General features: G+C 38.4%; 1 protein-coding gene across 1 annotated transcript in view; it reads right to left on the minus strand.

The window, feature by feature from the left end:
- MEI4 (meiotic double-stranded break formation protein 4) overlaps positions 1 to 17,000 on the minus strand; it is a 277,533-nt gene extending 260,533 nt beyond the window's left edge. The window contains exon 1 of the mRNA XM_033235595.1: positions 16,563 to 17,000. The gene's annotated coding sequence lies outside the window, so the exon portion shown is untranslated. The remainder of the gene's footprint in view (positions 1 to 16,562) is intronic.
- Positions 17,001 to 17,632: the final 632 nt, after the last annotated feature.

Genomic DNA, 17,632 nt, shown 5'->3' on the forward strand with positions numbered 1-17,632 from the left:
AAAACCCTCCAAAAAATCAATGAATCCAGGAGTTGGTTTTTTGAAAAGATCAACAAAATTGACAGACCGCTAGCTAGACTAATAAAGAAAAGAGAGAGGAATCAAATAGACGCAATAAAAAATGATAAAGGGGATATCACCACCGACCCCACAGAAATACAAACAACCATCAGAGAATACTATAAATGCCTCTACGCAAATCAACTAGAAAATCTAGAAGAAATGGATAATTTCCTGGACACTTACACTCTCCCAAGACTAAACCAGGAAGAAGTTGAATCCCTGAATAGACCAATAGCAGGCTCTGAAATTGAGGCAACAATTAATAGCCTACCCACCAAAAAAAGTCCAGGACCAGATGGATTCACAGCTGAATTCTACCAGAGGTACAAGGAGGAGCTGGTACCATTCCTTCTGAAACTATTTCAATCAATAGAAAAAGAGGGAATCCTCCCTAACTCTTTTTATGAGGCCAACATCATCCTGATACCAAGCCTGGCAGAGACACAACAAAAAAGGGAATTTTAGACCAATATCCCTGATGAACATCGATGCAAAAATCCTCAATAAAATACTGGCAAACCGGATTCAGCAGCACATCAAAAAGCTTATCCACCATGATCAAGTGGGCTTCATCCCTGGGATGCAAGGCTGGTTCAACATTCGCAAATCAATAAACGTAATCCAGCATATAAACAGAACCAAGGACAAGAACCACATGATTATCTCAATAGATGCAGAAGAGGCTTTTGACAAAATTCAACAGCCCTTTATGCTAAAAACGCTCAATAAATTCGGTATTGATGGAACGCACCTCAAAATAATAAGAGCTATTTATGACAAACCCACAGCTAATATCATACTGAATGGGCAAAAACTGGAAAAATTCCCTTTGAAAACTGGCACAAGACAGGGATGCCCTCTCTCACCACTCCTATTCAACATAGTGTTGGAAGTTCTGGCTAGGGCAATCAGGCAAGAGAAAGAAATCAAGGGTATCCAGTTAGGAAAAGAAGAAGTCAAATTGTCCCTGTTTGCAGATGATATGATTGTATATTTAGAAAACCCCATTGTCTCAGCCCAAAATCTCCTTAAGCTGATAAGCAACTTCAGCAAAGTCTCAGGATACAAAATTAATGTGCAAAAATCACAAGCATTCTTATACACCAGTAACAGACAAGCAGAGAGCCAAATCAGGAATGAACTTCCATTCACAATTGCTTCAAAGACAATAAAATACCTAGGAATCCAGCTTACAAGGGATGTAAAGGACCTCTTCAAGGAGAACTACAAACCACTGCTCAGTGAAATCAAAGAGGACACAAACAAATGGAAGAACATACCATGCTCATGGATAGGAAGAATCAATATCGTGAAAATGGCCATACTGCCCAAGGTGATTTATAGATTCAATGCCATCCCCATCAAGCTACCAATGACTTTCTTCACAGAATTGGAAAAAACGGCTTTAAAGTTCATATGGAACCAAAAAAGAGCCCGCATTGCCAAGACAATCCTAAGTCAAAAGGACAAAGCTGGAGGCGTCACGCTACCTGACTTCAAACTATACTACAAGGCTACAGTAACCAAAACAGCATGGTACTGGTACCACAACAGAGATATAGACCAATGGAACAGAACAGAGTCCTCAGAAATAATACCACACATCTACAGCCATCTGATCTTTGACAAACCTGAGAAAAACAAGAAATGGGGAAAGGATTCCCTATTTAATAAGTGGTGCTGGGAAAATTGGCTAGCCATAAGTAGAAAGCTGAAACTGGATCCTTTCCTTACCCCTTATACGAAAATTAATTCAAGATGGATTAGAGACTTAAATGTTAGACCTAATACCATAAAAACCCTAGAAGAAAATCTAGGTAGTACCATTCAGGACATAGGCATGGGCAAGGACTTCATGTCTAAAACACCAAAAGCAACGGCAGCAAAAGCCAAAATTGACACATGGGATCTAATTAAACTAAAGAGCTTTTGCACAGCTAAAGAAACTACCATCAGAGTGAACAGGCAACATACAGAATGGGAGAAAATTTTTGCAACCTACTCATCTGACAAAGGGCTAATATCCAGAACCTACAAAGAACTCAAACAAATATACAAGAAAAAAACAAACAACCCCATCAAAAAGTGGGCCAAGGATATGAACAGACATTTCTCAAAAGAAGACATCCATACCGCCAACAGACACATGAAAAAATGCTCATCATCACTGGCCATCAGAGAAATGCAAATCAAAACCACAATGAGATACCATCTCACACCAGTTAGAATGGCAATCATTAAGAAGTCAGGAAACAACAGGTGCTGGAGAGGATGTGGAGAAATAGGAACACTTTTACACTGTTGGTGGGATTGTAAACTAGTTCAACCATTATGGAAAACAGTATGGCGATTCCTCAAGGATCTAGATCTAGATGTACCATATGACCCAGCCATCCCACTACTGGGTATATACCCAAAGGATTATAAATTACTCTACTACAAAGACACATGCACACGTATGTTTATTGCAGCACTATTCACAATAGCAAAGACTTGGAATCAACCCAAATGTCCATCTGTGACAGACTGGATTAAGAAAATGTGGCACATATACACCATGGAATACTATGCAGCCATAAAAAAGAATGAGTTTGCGTCCTTTGTAGGGACATGGATGCAGCTGGAAACCATCATTCTTAGCAAACTATCACAAGAAGAGAAAACCAAACACCGCATGTTCTCACTCATAGGTGGGAACTGAACAATGAGATCACTTGGACTCGGGAAGGGGAACATCACACACTGGGGCCTATCATGGGGAGGGGGGAGGAGGGAGGGATTGCATTGGGGAGTTATACATGATATAAACGTCATGCACATGTACCCTAGAACTTAAAGTATAAGAAAAAAAAAAAAAGAAAAAAAATGCACTTTAAAGCAAATTAAACATAATTTAAATAAGCAGCTGTAGGATATTTCAGGTACTCTGAGCAAGCGTGATTCTGCAGATTTAAATTCAGGAAAGTTTGACACAGCACTAACTGCTAACAGCATTATTTGATCTGGGTAGATGTGCAAACACTGAGCACCAAAAAGCATGTGTCAATAATTCATAGGTCTAAAGTCAACTCTCTTGAGCAAGGAAAATGTATCTTTCTATTCTTTTCCTATATCCTAAGATGCTTTTTTGCTGTGAGAAAATTATTTCCTCTTCCCCTGCCAGTAGACAGATCACCTGTTACAATCAGATGTTCTGCTGACTTCAGTTGTTTTCTTCCATGAAGACTAGGCAGAGAGCTAGCTCTATATGCATGTCACTAAACAACAAAAGATATGAATCAGTCTGGAAATTCGGCACTCCCTACACCCCCAGTAATCTTAACTTCATAACTCACTTTAGGCAGATGAATGAGATTTTCCTGAGAACTCTATCTAGGCAAGTAGCATGTTTCCTAGACTCTGTTCATGCTGAGAGTCAAGCTGAGATCCCAGCATCCCTCTGGGCATACCTAATCTCCTATGTATAGGTCCTAAACACATCTGAATTTCTGCCTCCCCTGCTCTGTTCATTCCCCTTCATCTACCAGCTCCAGAAACCATAATAAGGTAGGAACAGTCAATTAGCTTGGGCTGTGACCACTTTAAGACAAAGGCCTTATAGATACACTGTCAATCAGAAACCAGATATCAAGATAATGATGGGCTACAATGAGTTAATAAATAGAAAATGCAATGATTTGTTGCTACTTTAAAATAGAAATTTGTATCCATCAAACTGTGACCCTGAGACATAAGAAAATTAAACCAGTAATAAACTTCATTTTTTTTCATTTTAACTAACATTTTAGAATTTCACTCTTGGGAGTCCAGCTCAAATAACCATTTTGTCAGAAAACAACCTTGCAGTACAAGGAAATTAACAGACTAATAAATATATGGAATTGAAATACTAAAAGAACAGGCTGGGTGCTGTGGCTCATGCCTGTAATCCTAACACTTTGGGAGGCCAAGGAGGGCAGATCACCTGAGGTCAGGAGTTCGAGACCAGCCTGGCCAACATGATGAAATCCCATTTCTACTAAAGTAAATACAAAAATTAGCCAGGCACAGTAGTGCACACCTGCAGTCCCAGCTACTCAGGAGGCTGAGGCACGAGGCACGAGGATTGCTTGAACCAGGAGGTGGAGGTTGCAGTGAGCTGAGATTGGAGCAATGAACTCCAGCCTGGGTGAGAACAATTCACAAATTTGGCAACTGTACCTTTCTACTTCTAAAAAAGGAAAAGCATTGTATTGTGCTTTTTGATGACCAGACCACATCAGAAACATAAATGTGACTGTAATTTTTTTTATTTATAAATCACCTGCTACATCCTGAGAACATAGCAGTGATAGAAAGAGATAAACTATTGAGCTTATATTGTTTTCATTCTAGTTGGGGAGTCACAAAATAAATAAGTAAAATGTATGTATTTCAGATTGTGGTAAACACAGCTGAGAACACAAATTCAGGTAAGATGAAGACAGAAGGTAAGGGATTGTTTGCAGTTTTAAATACAGTACCAGAAAAGGCTTCAGTTAGTTGACTTTTTGAGCAAAGATGCAAAGGGAAACAAAGGAACAAGAAATGCTGATGTGAAAAGCACAAAAAGGCAGGCCAAGGAGAGGGAAGTTGAAAGGCCTGAGTCAGCGGCTGTGACATATAGAGCACTTTTCCAAGCAACATCTTATTTAGTCACACCATAATCCTGTGCATTAGGGTTGTCATTATGTCCCTATCACAGATGAAGATCAGAGACTTGGCCATGTTGCCACTTGCCCAATGTCACACAGTAGGCATTAGTGCTAACATTTTAACCTAGGTGTTATGGTTCAGTCCAAAAATTTTTCTGCCTCAATGACTGCCTCCTGGCTATGTTCAGTTCTGTGTATTAAATCTTGTCATAAATAACCAATGAACTATACTGTCAGAAAGGGTGACTATAATAGTGATGAGTCTACAAACCACACAGAGCTGCTGAAAAAAGAGAAGACTTAGAGGAATACAACATTTGAAAGATTCCTAAGGAGAAGAGGGAAGAGAGATGTTCAATACTTCTCTGAAAACAGAACTTGAACCAGTATGTGCAAATTGCAGGGAGACAAATTTCCCATAAATAGTTGAATAAGTTATCTAGTGATGGGAGCTGTCCAACAATGAAATGGTCTGTCTTGTGAAGGTATGAAATGCCAATTACTAAGTTACTCAAGCTTAGGCTACATGGCCATCTGTCTGAGATGAGAACACACTTAACATCCACTGATACGAAGACTACAAGGATTGACCAATGTCTTTTCCAATTCTGATTCTGTGACTATACAAGCCCCTGGACAGTCGTGTGGCAGTTAAAAGTTCCAGCTGTGAAGTCAGACAGCTTGGTTAAAATGTTGGCTCCACCAATTATAGACTTTACCTTTGTAAGCCTCAGTTTCCTTACCTGAAATGAGGCCAATAACAAAAGCTACATCATAGAATTGTTGTGAGCATTAAATGAGATATTCCAGGTAAAGGATTTAACACAGTGCCTGGTACATAGTAAGAACTTGCAAAGTTTAGCTGTTATGATACAGACATGTATATTTAGGAGGATGTGTATAAAATGTATACATAATATGTAAAACATGTGAAAATTTGTTTTCCTCTCTCTGCTTTTACTCTTTTACTCAGCAGTAAGACTAGTTCAGTATCCAAAACTGAAGACTTACAGCACAGTCAATTACATGAGGACACTAACAATAACAGGAATAATTAAACCCTTAAAAAGTCAGCTTCTTAGCCTAATCATTTCACACTGCATCTCTCTTTATCATCTGCATCATTCTACAAAAGATGGTGCAGAAAAGTTCATCTTTTAAACATTTTAGGCACTAATTTAAAACTTATGAAAGAAAAATCATAATTTTCTTAATTGAAACAACTATTAAAAATCCAGTCTTTCAGTATGAGAATATTTAACAATCTTCATCTGCGTTTTTGATGTGTGTGTGCAAGAATTCAAGTGTACATGTGCATGTATGCACACAGACACACACACATGCTTCCTCTTTCAAAATAAGGGTGCTAAACTAGAAAGCCAAAGAATATTTTTATTTAAATCTTAATAAATAAAGTGATCACAGACATTTATTAATGGCTGCAAGTATTTTATGTATCCATGTCTGTATTAACAGAAAATGAAGGACAAATAAATATAGAAAGTTGCATCTGTATGCTGAAGTCTGGAGATGCTTTTAGATGATGGAAAGTGAGTTCACAATTTTAGATTAATTCATCATCATTCTTTTGTCACTATGGAAATTGTAACATTTATGATTCATAAAGAAGACATTCAGGAATGGACCTGAATGATCAAAGAAAGCCTGCACTTTAGAAAAAATACAGAAAATATCACTATGCTTTATTTCTGCTGTGGGATGCTCACTGCTTTTAGAAAATCATGGTATGATAGATCATAGAAAAGAAAATGATTACTTTCAAAACAATAACTTTTTTTTTTTTTTTTTTTGAGACGGAGTCTCGCTCTGTCTCCCGGGCTGGAGTGCAGTGGCCGGATCTCAGCTCACTGCAATCTCCGCCTCCCGGGTTTACGCCATTCTCCTGCCTCAGCCTCCCGAGTAGCTGGGACTACAGGCGCCCGCCACCTCGCCCGGCTAGTTTTTTTTGTATTTTTTAGTAGAGACAGGGTTTCACCGGGTTAGCCAGGATGGTCTCGATCTCCTGACCTCGTGATCCGCCCGTCTCGGCCTCCCAAAGTGCTGGGATTACAGGCTTGAGCCACCACACCTGGCCTAACAATAACATTTTTATGATATAATAGTGTATGTATGGATTTATATCCATCATCTTATTTAATCCTCCTCATAATCCTGTGATGTATTTATCATCTCTGCTTTATCAATAGAGGCTCAGACAGTAAAAGACGAAGATATAGTTTGACTCCAAAACTTTTAATCCCTCTTCATTGACTGCCAAGTGAACACACTAAATTAGCATAGTTAGACACAGATAATCTGTTTCAATATATTTCAAATACAACAAAATGTACTTAACATCAATACTATACTGAATATAATGTATATCACGGACACTAAGGAGCTTTCCACTAGAAGAAATGATACAGTCTGTTGCCCAAGGATAGGGTCAGGAATCCTACCCAGCCTCCATGGGCATGAACAGTACTGAAAAGACCTAACAATCAGCTCTTAGAAATTACTCCCAGACACTCTGTAACTTCTGCTTATTAATCTCAGATTTGCCCTAGAAAGCAAAAGAGTATAATGTTCACTTTCTCAAATCACCCTCCAAGGATCTAAAGCAAACCATCATGCTCTCCCCCTGCAAAATTCCTCATTTCTCATAACATCATAATATTGAGTTTCCTTTTCATTCTGGCAGCCCCTCTAATGAGTCCTTGATTCGTCAAAATCCCTCTCCAGTAACACCCAGTATTCAGTTTGGTGGAGGACATAATCAGTTACAAATTCAACTTTTTTCTTAATTCCACCCAAGATGCTACTAGGTTGTTGAACTGTCAGGTCTCAGTGGTGATTCAGACCGTCACAATGGAGAAACAAATCACAAGCCTTTTTTTTTTTTTTTTAATTTTTATTTTTAAGCTAGATCTCTAACCATACAACTGATTCTGTTGAGGACCAAAAACACTGCTACTCTTCCACCTTCGCTTTCACTTTTCTCCACTGCCTGTGGACAGTCTGGCTACACAGGATTCTTGCTGCCTCCCTGACAAACCACTTGCTCTCATGATTGTGAATCTTTGTCACTGATACTTTCTGAGGAATACATCCTTCCCCTATTTTCCTGCCTACAGGTTCTCCACTCACCCCTCTGGCAGTCTAGTTCAACTGCCCCTTCTGAAATTAATTGCTCTCTTGTCTGCATTTCCACAGCACTCTGGGACGCTTTTTATCGCAAGGTAGTTATCTACAGCCATCTGGGGGTCTTTCTCCCCTGAGAGCGAGTGAGCCCATCAGAGCCAACCAAGCACTATGTCTTCTTTGTGTTGTTTCTAGCACACAGCTCAATGGGAAAGATAAAGCCATATTATATATGAATGCCAAATGTTAAAGGGTTGTGAGTGAAATAGTTCACAGAAAGGAGTGATTAATTCCAGGTAAGGAATCACAGAAAGTTTCATGAAGTAGATAGTACTTAGGGGAAGACAGGATAAATTAGGGAAATTTATCGATATGGAAATGAGATCATACAGGCAATGGAAAAGGCATCAACAGAGATGAGAAAAGCCATGAGCCTGGCTGGAGTACGGGGCATGGTGAGCCTCAAAGGGAAATGTAACAAATGTCTGTTGGACACCTCTGAAAATTGGATACTCTGAATTCACTTTATATTCATTTACTCATTTAATTACTTCATTTTATTACCTCATTTAGAAGTATGTAATGTGAAATTTAGTATCACTGTTTAGAGCTAAGGAAATTAAAATTCAGAGAAGGTGGCTTTCTCAAGGCTATGCAGTTAACAAGCGGTAAAACTGTGTTTATAATATTCATCTTTCTGTACATATTATTTCCATATTACAATTTATGGGCTTGGGAGTAGGAAATAAATGTAAGCTTGATAGGAACGCACTTCCCTGAACTACCATGCAGTCATCTTGTGCCTGTCCTGATGACCACCATCTCAGCCTAACACAGCAACACATGCACGCATGCACACACACACACACACACACACACACACACACAGAGAGAGAGAGAGAGACAGGCATGTAAAAACATTAACTCCAAAAGCACTTACAGATAAAGGAGTTGTGTGTTTTTTTCTAAAGACTTCCCCAGTGAGACAGGAGGAAGTCATACTGCATATCAATCAATTCTAAAAATCACCATAAAAAATCATTTCAAATATATCGTACAGAGGCAAGACTAACATAAAGGCTAGAAGAGGAGGAGAATTTGACTTCCTAGCTTTGCCCCTTACTAGCTATGTGACCTCAGACAGAGATTACACAACCTCTCTATGCCTCAGTTTACTCATCTGTAAAATGGGAATCAAAATAGCACCTAGCTTATAAAGTTGCTGAGGAGACAAAATTAGTTCATTGACATGTGACCCCTATGAACTCTATCAATCACACTGTAAACACTCATTGCAATGCTTGATCCACTTGAGACTAATATATAGCCATGATTCAATCCCAGGCCCACTGCCTCCAAATCCTGTGTCTCCACATGGACCTGACTATACATTTATGAAAGACTCAAAGAAACAAACTAGTGTGGGTTAGTGTGAACAGGAGGAGGAGGGACTTCTGAAGTGTACCTGGAATGTTTGAAGATGGGAACTCAGAGAGGCAAAAGAGGGGCAAAAGAGCACTTCAAATTGGGTCAACAGAGCAGACAGCATATAATGGCATAGGTGTTCTTGGAAGAATGCATGAGCTCCTTGACTAAAGAATATGGTATTAAGGAATAAAAGAAAATAGCATAGGGAAGTTGGGGTCTTGAAAGTCAGTCAGAGGGGTCTTGACTTCTTAAAGTAGACAGCTGGAAACCAATGCAGCCTTCAGAGTGGATGAGTTAAAAAAAAAAAAAAAAAAAAAAAAATCCAAGCGGTGTTTTAGGAGGATTAAGCAGGGACAGAAGGAGCTGAGGGATTGTTGACACCACACAGTAAAGAAGGGCTGGAAGAACTAAGCCAGGATGCTGACAGTGTGCACAAAGAATACAGGAAGCTCTAAAAGATGTTTGTGAAATTGAAGGGCTTGCTTCCAGATTGTTAAAAGAGAGGGCAGATGACTGAAGACTGGAGTATGATTCCAATCTTAGGTCGGTAAAGTGATGGATCCCAGTTGGAAATCCTACTAAAATTACTGGAAAGTACAACATGTACAAAATAATACTGATATAATATTTACTCAGCCCACTTGAACTATTCTCTGAAGTTGTTTCTTTAATTCTTTACTGAACTTCAGCTCTTTAATCAATGAGTAATGAAAACGAGGTAAGCACATTAATAATTAAGGAATCCAGTTCCCAGCCAAGTAGTTTGAATCAGTAACTTTCTCAGTGATCTTATGCAGTAGCCATATTTTTGAAAAAAGGTTGAGAAACTGGGAATTTGTCTATTATTTGCCACTATATTTTTATAGCAGCAAATCAGGATGAAACATACTGCCAAAGTCTTTGAGCTGAAACAGTTGCTTCATTTGCTGTCTGCGATTATGCTGTAGTTACTTGTATTCACACAGCAATAAGGTAACACAATTTTGGTTTTTGGAAACTGATTTTGATGAAGAGGGTTTACCAGAAATATTTGTAATTTTTAAAACCTATTTGTTACATAGTTTAAATACTGTCTAGTAATCATCAAATAAATGATGGATGATGCACAGTGGGTGAATTTTTTAATTAAAAGATAATCTTTATAAGAATAGGAAACTAAATTATTAAGAGTGGATTATTAATTAAGAGTAAATTATTTAGAGCCATATCTATAAGAGAAAGAATTATTTAGGAAACAACAACCTCTTGAGAACTATCTAAGTGTTTTATGCACCGTTATGAAAAGGCAGATTATCGTAAGAAATTCATATTCTTTCAGGAAATGTTCAGAACCACTTATTGGTTGTGCCAGGCACTAGAGTTAAGGATATCCTTCCCCTTAGGAACATTTAATCCACTGTGAAGATAGAAAAATAAATAAATACATAAAATACCAACTAATGCATGAATAATAGAGCATAGATAAAGTACACAACAGTTCAGACAAGAAAGAAAATAGCTTTCTCCTACCAGGAAATAAAAAGGAATGGATCATAAACAATCAGGTATTGTAAAACCTATTTTTGAGAATTTTTAAAATACGCTCTGTTTTGTTTTATTTTTTAATCTTGCAAGAGACAGACATTCATGAAAATAGGAAGTCATAAGAAAAGAAGCAATCAATCAATCAGCAGTCTCTGAAGTATATTTTCTAACAATTATCTTAAAGATTAACAAAGCCATATCTCTCTCTCCAACAGTCAAAATTACATCTTAATGTGTTGTTTTCATTCTTCTACTCATCCAGATAAAACTAAAGCACATGTTAAATACAAGAGGATTTATTTTCAGGAGTTCTGCCATGGTGAAAGCAATCTAATCAAAAATGAAATGAAGAATGAGCTCACTGAATAAATCAGAAGGAAGAATTAAAGAGCTGATAGATATTTGGAAAGCCTATTAAAAAGTAAATTGGACTTTCATTATAAAAACTGACTTAAATGAAGGATATACTTAAGAACCTACTTCAGAACATTTCCTTAAAGACAATTTGATTATCAACTGAAAATATTGTATTTTAATATATTTTACAATATTTCCAAAATCTAAGGAGTATAATAATGGACATAAGAACAGAGTGAAAGGTCCAAACAAAAAATCCCAGAACAAGATACTAAAAATCTCTGAGTCTAATGATGTCTGTCGTTTAAATCTGAAACCTAAATAAAAAGTTCAACAAATTACTTTAAATAGTGCTCCCAATAGTAATAAAAGAATGATTCCTGTACTTTTGTTATTTTAAGGAAAACCTAAAGAAAAATAGGATAGTATACACAGCCCTCTAAATATCTACAATTTGTAAACTATTTTACCTCCTTGATAGAAAGCCTTGAAATATCTGTAAGTCTAATAACAGAAAGAAAAAAGCCCTCATCCAAGACAACTGTTCATATTTTAACAGCAGAGGAGGAAGTATAAAAAGGGTTAAGATTATATTCTCCCTTAAATTTGCAAATAAGGGAAGAGGAAATGTTGGTTCTTCTCATAGTCATCGGAGGGCTCATGCTTAACTAAGCTCCATCGGACAACACAGAAACAGAGCTTATTGCAGCACTGTTCACAATAGCAAAGGCTTGGAACCAACCCAAATGTCCATCAGTGATGAACTGGATAGAGGAAATGTGGCACATATACACCATGGAATACTATGCAGCCATAAAAAAGGTGGAGTTCATGTCCTCTGCAGGGACATGGATGAAGCTGGAAACCATCATTCTTAGCAAACTAACACAGGAACAGAAAACCAAACACTGCATGTTCTCACTCATAAGTGGGAGTTGAACAATGAGAACACATGGACATGGAGGGGGGAACATCACACACCAGGGCCTGTCAGAGGGTGGGGAGGGATAGCACTAGGAGAAATACCTAATGTAGATGACGGGTTGATGGGTGCAGCAAACCACCATGGCACGTGTACACCTATGTAACAAACCTGCACGTTCTGCACATGTATACCGAAACTTGAAGTATAATAAAAAATAAAATAAAACAAACAAAAAAAAAAAAAGAAAAAGAAAAAAAGCTTCTCTTCTAGCCACCCTGTTTTAAACAGATAGAGATGGTAAGGTACTCAAAAACTTACTGTCTAAAGAACAGAGGATTAAAATGTGTATTTGACTCATCCTACAAAATCCCAATGTAAAGAACGAGGACAGTGGAGAGAAGTTGTGTATACAATATTCCATCAACCAGATGCATCCAAATTGAATTGGATTATCAATGAAAAACTACTGCATTTCAATATATCTTGTTGTATTTCCAAAATGCAAGGGGAACAATAATGAACATAAAAAATAAATAGTAGTCGTACTATTTTTTATTTACATGTTTTTTTAGTGTTGTATTATTGTTTTCAATTTTTTAAACATATTCAATCTGTGGTTGGTTTGAATCTATGGATAAAGAACCCACAGATAAGGAAGGTCTATTGAATTTGCTCTACCCAAAATGACAGTACCATAGAGTGCATGTCATAGAACCCGAAAATCTGAATACAGAACCATTTAGCCTACCTCAGGTAATTTTCCATCAAATATTCTGTTCCTTACTCTTTTATTCAACAGATATATTTAATTATCCCCAATCTGTCAGGCACTGTGGTAGACACAAGGATATAACAGTCAACAAAACAAGTCTATCTCTGCCTTCATGGAGCTTTTGGCTATCAATCATTCCAATCTATAACACTCCCTGTTCAGTAAGGAATCTCAGAAATGCTGTAAATCAGAGATTGGAAAACTGGCCCACAGGCTAAATCTGACTGGCCTACTTCTTAAACCACATTTCATCCAAACAGACATGCCCATTCATTCATGTATCATTACTTTTGCACTACAGCTTTGCAGTTTAGTAGTTGCAACAGAAACAGTATGGCCTGCGAAGCCTGAAATATTTACTCTATTGAATAAATATTTATTTTTTTCTGGCACTGTTCAGAAATAGTTTGCCAAGCCTCGCTCTAAATAAAACCTAATGCTTTAAGGATGTATATTAAAACATACATACTATCACTCATAAAACATCCCTGAATTCCTTAGTTACAAACTATATGATGGGGGGTTGACTTCCTACAGGGATGTACTTCTACCACTATAATGTTTATTTTCACTTTCTTTCCTTGTAAAGGCAGGTAACAACAAAAGCATTATGTGGCTACTATCTTCTATTAACAGCTTACTCTCTTTAGATGATGTTAACGTTGTCTAATCTTTTGATAGATCAGAGTTCTTCCACATCATAGAAGGCCCATTTTTTCAGAAAAGATCCTTTTCTCTGAGTCAAATCAAATAAATTTTGACAGGGGTGATTTTAGGCTATCTTTTAAATTGAACAATAAAATTGATTGTAAAAGCACTTAGCCAACACTCAAGTGCTATATAAATGCAAAATCATAGCTGAAGATACATGAGTGGATACTTACTCCCCAATCACTTGATCCAGAGAGTGTTAAAATTTTAAATGAAAGAAAAGAAGACTAACCTTCACTGGCTGTTACCAAAAAGTCCTAATAAGAAGTGACAGGCCCTGTGCTCACTGTGGTTCCGCCAAAGGATGTTAATAGGCTAAGGCTGTGGCTGCAAATCGATTTGCCAAACCCAAAACCCTTTCTTTCCCTAATGGGAATCAATGTAGCATGAATAAAAGTTAATGGCTACTTAGTTCATATTGAGCCACCATAATGCAGAAATAACTGGCTTGAGAAAGATCCTTACAAAGCCTTGGTTTTTGAAAGTTTTCCCACTTTATCAACCTACTGGCAAAATACATTTCAAGTGCTCGAGAGTGGAGAACCAGCTCACCAGTAAACAGAGAAGAGGAAATGGGATGATAACAGGGCAAGAGAAGGCTGCATTAGGGGTGGGAGGGCCGACTTGCTAACAAGAGAGATCTCTTTTAGGCACCAGCTTAAATATTCTATTCTTGAAAATTCCTTCCTTGATACCCTCAGGCCATGTCAATTCCTTCTGATTACAGGTGCTCTCAACATTCTATACTCTCTTTCTCTCAGTTATCACAATTGCAGTTGGATAATCCGTATGTAGTCAGTCGTTTGATGTCTATGGGCCTTAGTCGTAAGTGAGCTCCACTGAGCTCATTGCCTGTCTGTTCAGAGCAGAAATCTCTGTGGCTAACACATGATAAGCTCTGAAAATCTTAGCTGAATAACTTAACATGAACGGATAGATAAGCCAGCTGGATTCTAGGCACTCTGCTGATACATAAGGAAGCTATGATTACTCAATAATAGTCTCCTCAGAAATAGCCAATATCTTCCTTCCTATCCTTTAACATAAGTTATATTCTGAGAAAGTACACTAATTGCATACCAAACCCTTGTACCTTTTCCATCAATCCTCTCCTCTCAGCTCTTTCAATGTCGTTTCCTGAATTGACTTCTACCTTTCAATACATAATCATGTTCAGGTTGCTCCCAGCTTCAAAAAAAGAAAAAAAAATTATCCAGTCACCCCCAATTGACCTAGGTGTTCTTACCAAGGTCGCAAATGACATCATAACTGCCAAACCTTAAGACCACTTGCAAACCCCCATTCTATTTCTCTGCAGTATTTGACCCTGACGACCACTCTCCTCTACTCTTAAAACACTTTGCTCTCTGACTTCAGCAGCCTTATTCCCATGATTATTGTCCTATATTTTAAAATGTGTCTACATTTTTTCCTCAAACCCTTAGTATCTCATCATTATGACTGTATCAGCCTTCTAACTGATCTCTAACTCCCTCCAATCTATTCTCCACAATGTAGTCATATGTATGTTTGCCTCAACAATGCTCCTAAGTGACGTAGCCTAATTTAGCTAGCTTTGTTATAATAAACTGTCACCCTGATCTTCAGCTTCAAGCACCTTGGTATGGCACAGTTTAATGTACACATGCCTTATTAAAGAATTAAAATATTCTCTTTGATCTTCACCACAATATCCAATGGACCGCTAACATCCTCAAACACACTAAAGACATGGTATAACGTAACATTTTCTAAGCTTTAATAAGGCCTACAAAACACTTTTTGCAAAGCTGACTCCAAATACTGGCATTCAGACACATTCACAAAAAAAGAATAAAAAACATACTCATGGTTATCAATTTTTGTGTGACCATTTTCAAATTTTGCATCTGAATTATGTCATTTATGGTCCATTATCATGTCCTCAAAGTCATCCATACATGTTTCAAATTACACATGCCCTTTATTGCATTTGATCTGAAACTCTTCTGAAGGACTAAGTCCTCACATATAAAAATAAATAGAATAATGGATAGCATCTCACAAATGCCCATCAAGTGACTGAGTCTCTTTGCAGTCATATGACACGCTGTAAATCTCTCGATTTTAAATAGACAACAAAAATACAAACAAATCCCCCAAAAGTGAACAATGTGTGTAATCAATTTGACACAAATGTTGCTATTGAACAACATATTTTATTCATATTTTTCTACATTATGTGCATGTTATGAATATTAAACAACTGCACATTGCCTTATCTATGGTTCCTGATGGAATTCAAGTCCAAATGTGTCTGCAATTCCAGACTTTAAAACTATTCAAAGCTTTTCAGTCCAAGAGGCAGACTTAATTCCTGCCTCTTCAAACAATCTAGACATACCAAGACATTCTGTTTTCTCCATACATATGTGGCTTCCTGCCTTTATTCTTAACAAGCCCTTCCTTTGTATTGTACTCCTCACTCCTGCCTTTTTCAAATGTTTTTTTATCCCTCCTTAAAGGGCCACCTCCTCCATGAAGCTTCTCCATCAGGCCCCCATGTCCCACACTACTTTATCAAATCCTTCTTATACAAGTTCACCCTTTACCCTCAATGCTTGCTATGGATCTATAAATCCCTTGCTAACCGAAGCCTGTGAAGTCCTTGAGACAAGAGACCACGTCTGTCCCACCTTTGACACCTACAGCACTTCACCTATTTTATCCAATAGAATGGGTGCTTAATAAAAGATCTGCTCAGTGAATGGATTTCACAACTCCACCAAAGACCTCAAAACACAGGCCTCTCTTCCAAGCTCAGGAACTATTTTGGTGGTGAAGCCAGACTACAACATGCTCAGACTCCGGAATATACCACAGAAATCCACACAGGTGTGGGCCGATGCTTCAGCAGCTCCACAGCAGATAGTCTATAATCAATTAGGCAAATAGAAACGCCCAAACGTGTGCGGAGCTCCATACACACCTGCGAATATTGCGAGCTCACGTCCAAATCCAGGGCACGTGAAAGAGACAAGTGGTCCACAGGCGCAGAAAGCCAGGCCTCGCGCGGTGGGAGGGCGTCTTGGAAAGCTGTGCAGGACCCGCCCCACCTACCTTCTGGGTTCCTGTAGCGGGGGAAGGCGCCCTCAAGCGGGCACAGGCGCCCTGGCGGAGCCGGCGCTCTGCGCCATCCCCAGGGGCGGGGTTCCACGTGCTGCCCCGCAGGTGGTCACCAGAGCTAGCTGGGAAACACTGACCTGCCCAGGGCCTTCCACTCCTCGGGAAAGTGAGGAGGGAGCAGGTTCCGGAGACCACAAGCCCCAGAAGCCTGTGCGGCCGAGTCGGCCCCTTCTGCCCCTCTAGGCGGCTTGTTCCTAGGAGGAGCCCAGGGCTCCACAGCCAGTCCAGAGAAAATAACTCCAGCTCTGAGCAGGAGCCTAGTCAACTGGGGCCCTCGGCTCTACGGACCTGGCGTTCTATAATTTGGGCTCTGGGCAGGAAATGGCGCAGGCCCAGTATTTTTCCCCCGGAGAGCGCCCCCTCGAGCTTGCTCGTCTGAAAGTGAGATTAAGGCCTTGAAGAAAAAAAAAATCGCTAGAGAGACATATCACGGAAATAAATGCATTGATTCTAATGAGGGAGCAGAATGGGAAAGGGGGACTTCGGGACCTGATGAAAAGATGAATTATAAAACGATTTTTCTTTTTCCAAATGTGAAATTAAATTTGTATTTCTTGCAAGAAATTATGATTGTAGAGTGATTTTTCTCACCTTCCTATTTTTCACATTGTATTTTCGCTTTTATTCTTAATCATATATTTTTGTCTTATATGTTGTTTTATAATTCTTTCATATGCTAGAATCTCAGCTGGATTCTAAACATCCTGAAGGCAGATTCTCTGTAATATGTAGTATTACACACAATGCTTAGTTGCTGTTAAGTAGAAGTCTTAATATGTTATTTATAGAATAAAATATCAAGTATTTTTAAATAGAGATTTGTTAAACTTATTTTACTAAATGGATTTTATTTTATTAGGACATTCATTTGCA

Source organism: Trachypithecus francoisi, unplaced genomic scaffold (genome assembly GCF_009764315.1).
Source record: "Trachypithecus francoisi isolate TF-2019V2 unplaced genomic scaffold, Tfra_2.0 Lachesis_group15, whole genome shotgun sequence".
Classification (NCBI taxonomy): Eukaryota; Metazoa; Chordata; class Mammalia; order Primates; family Cercopithecidae; genus Trachypithecus; species Trachypithecus francoisi.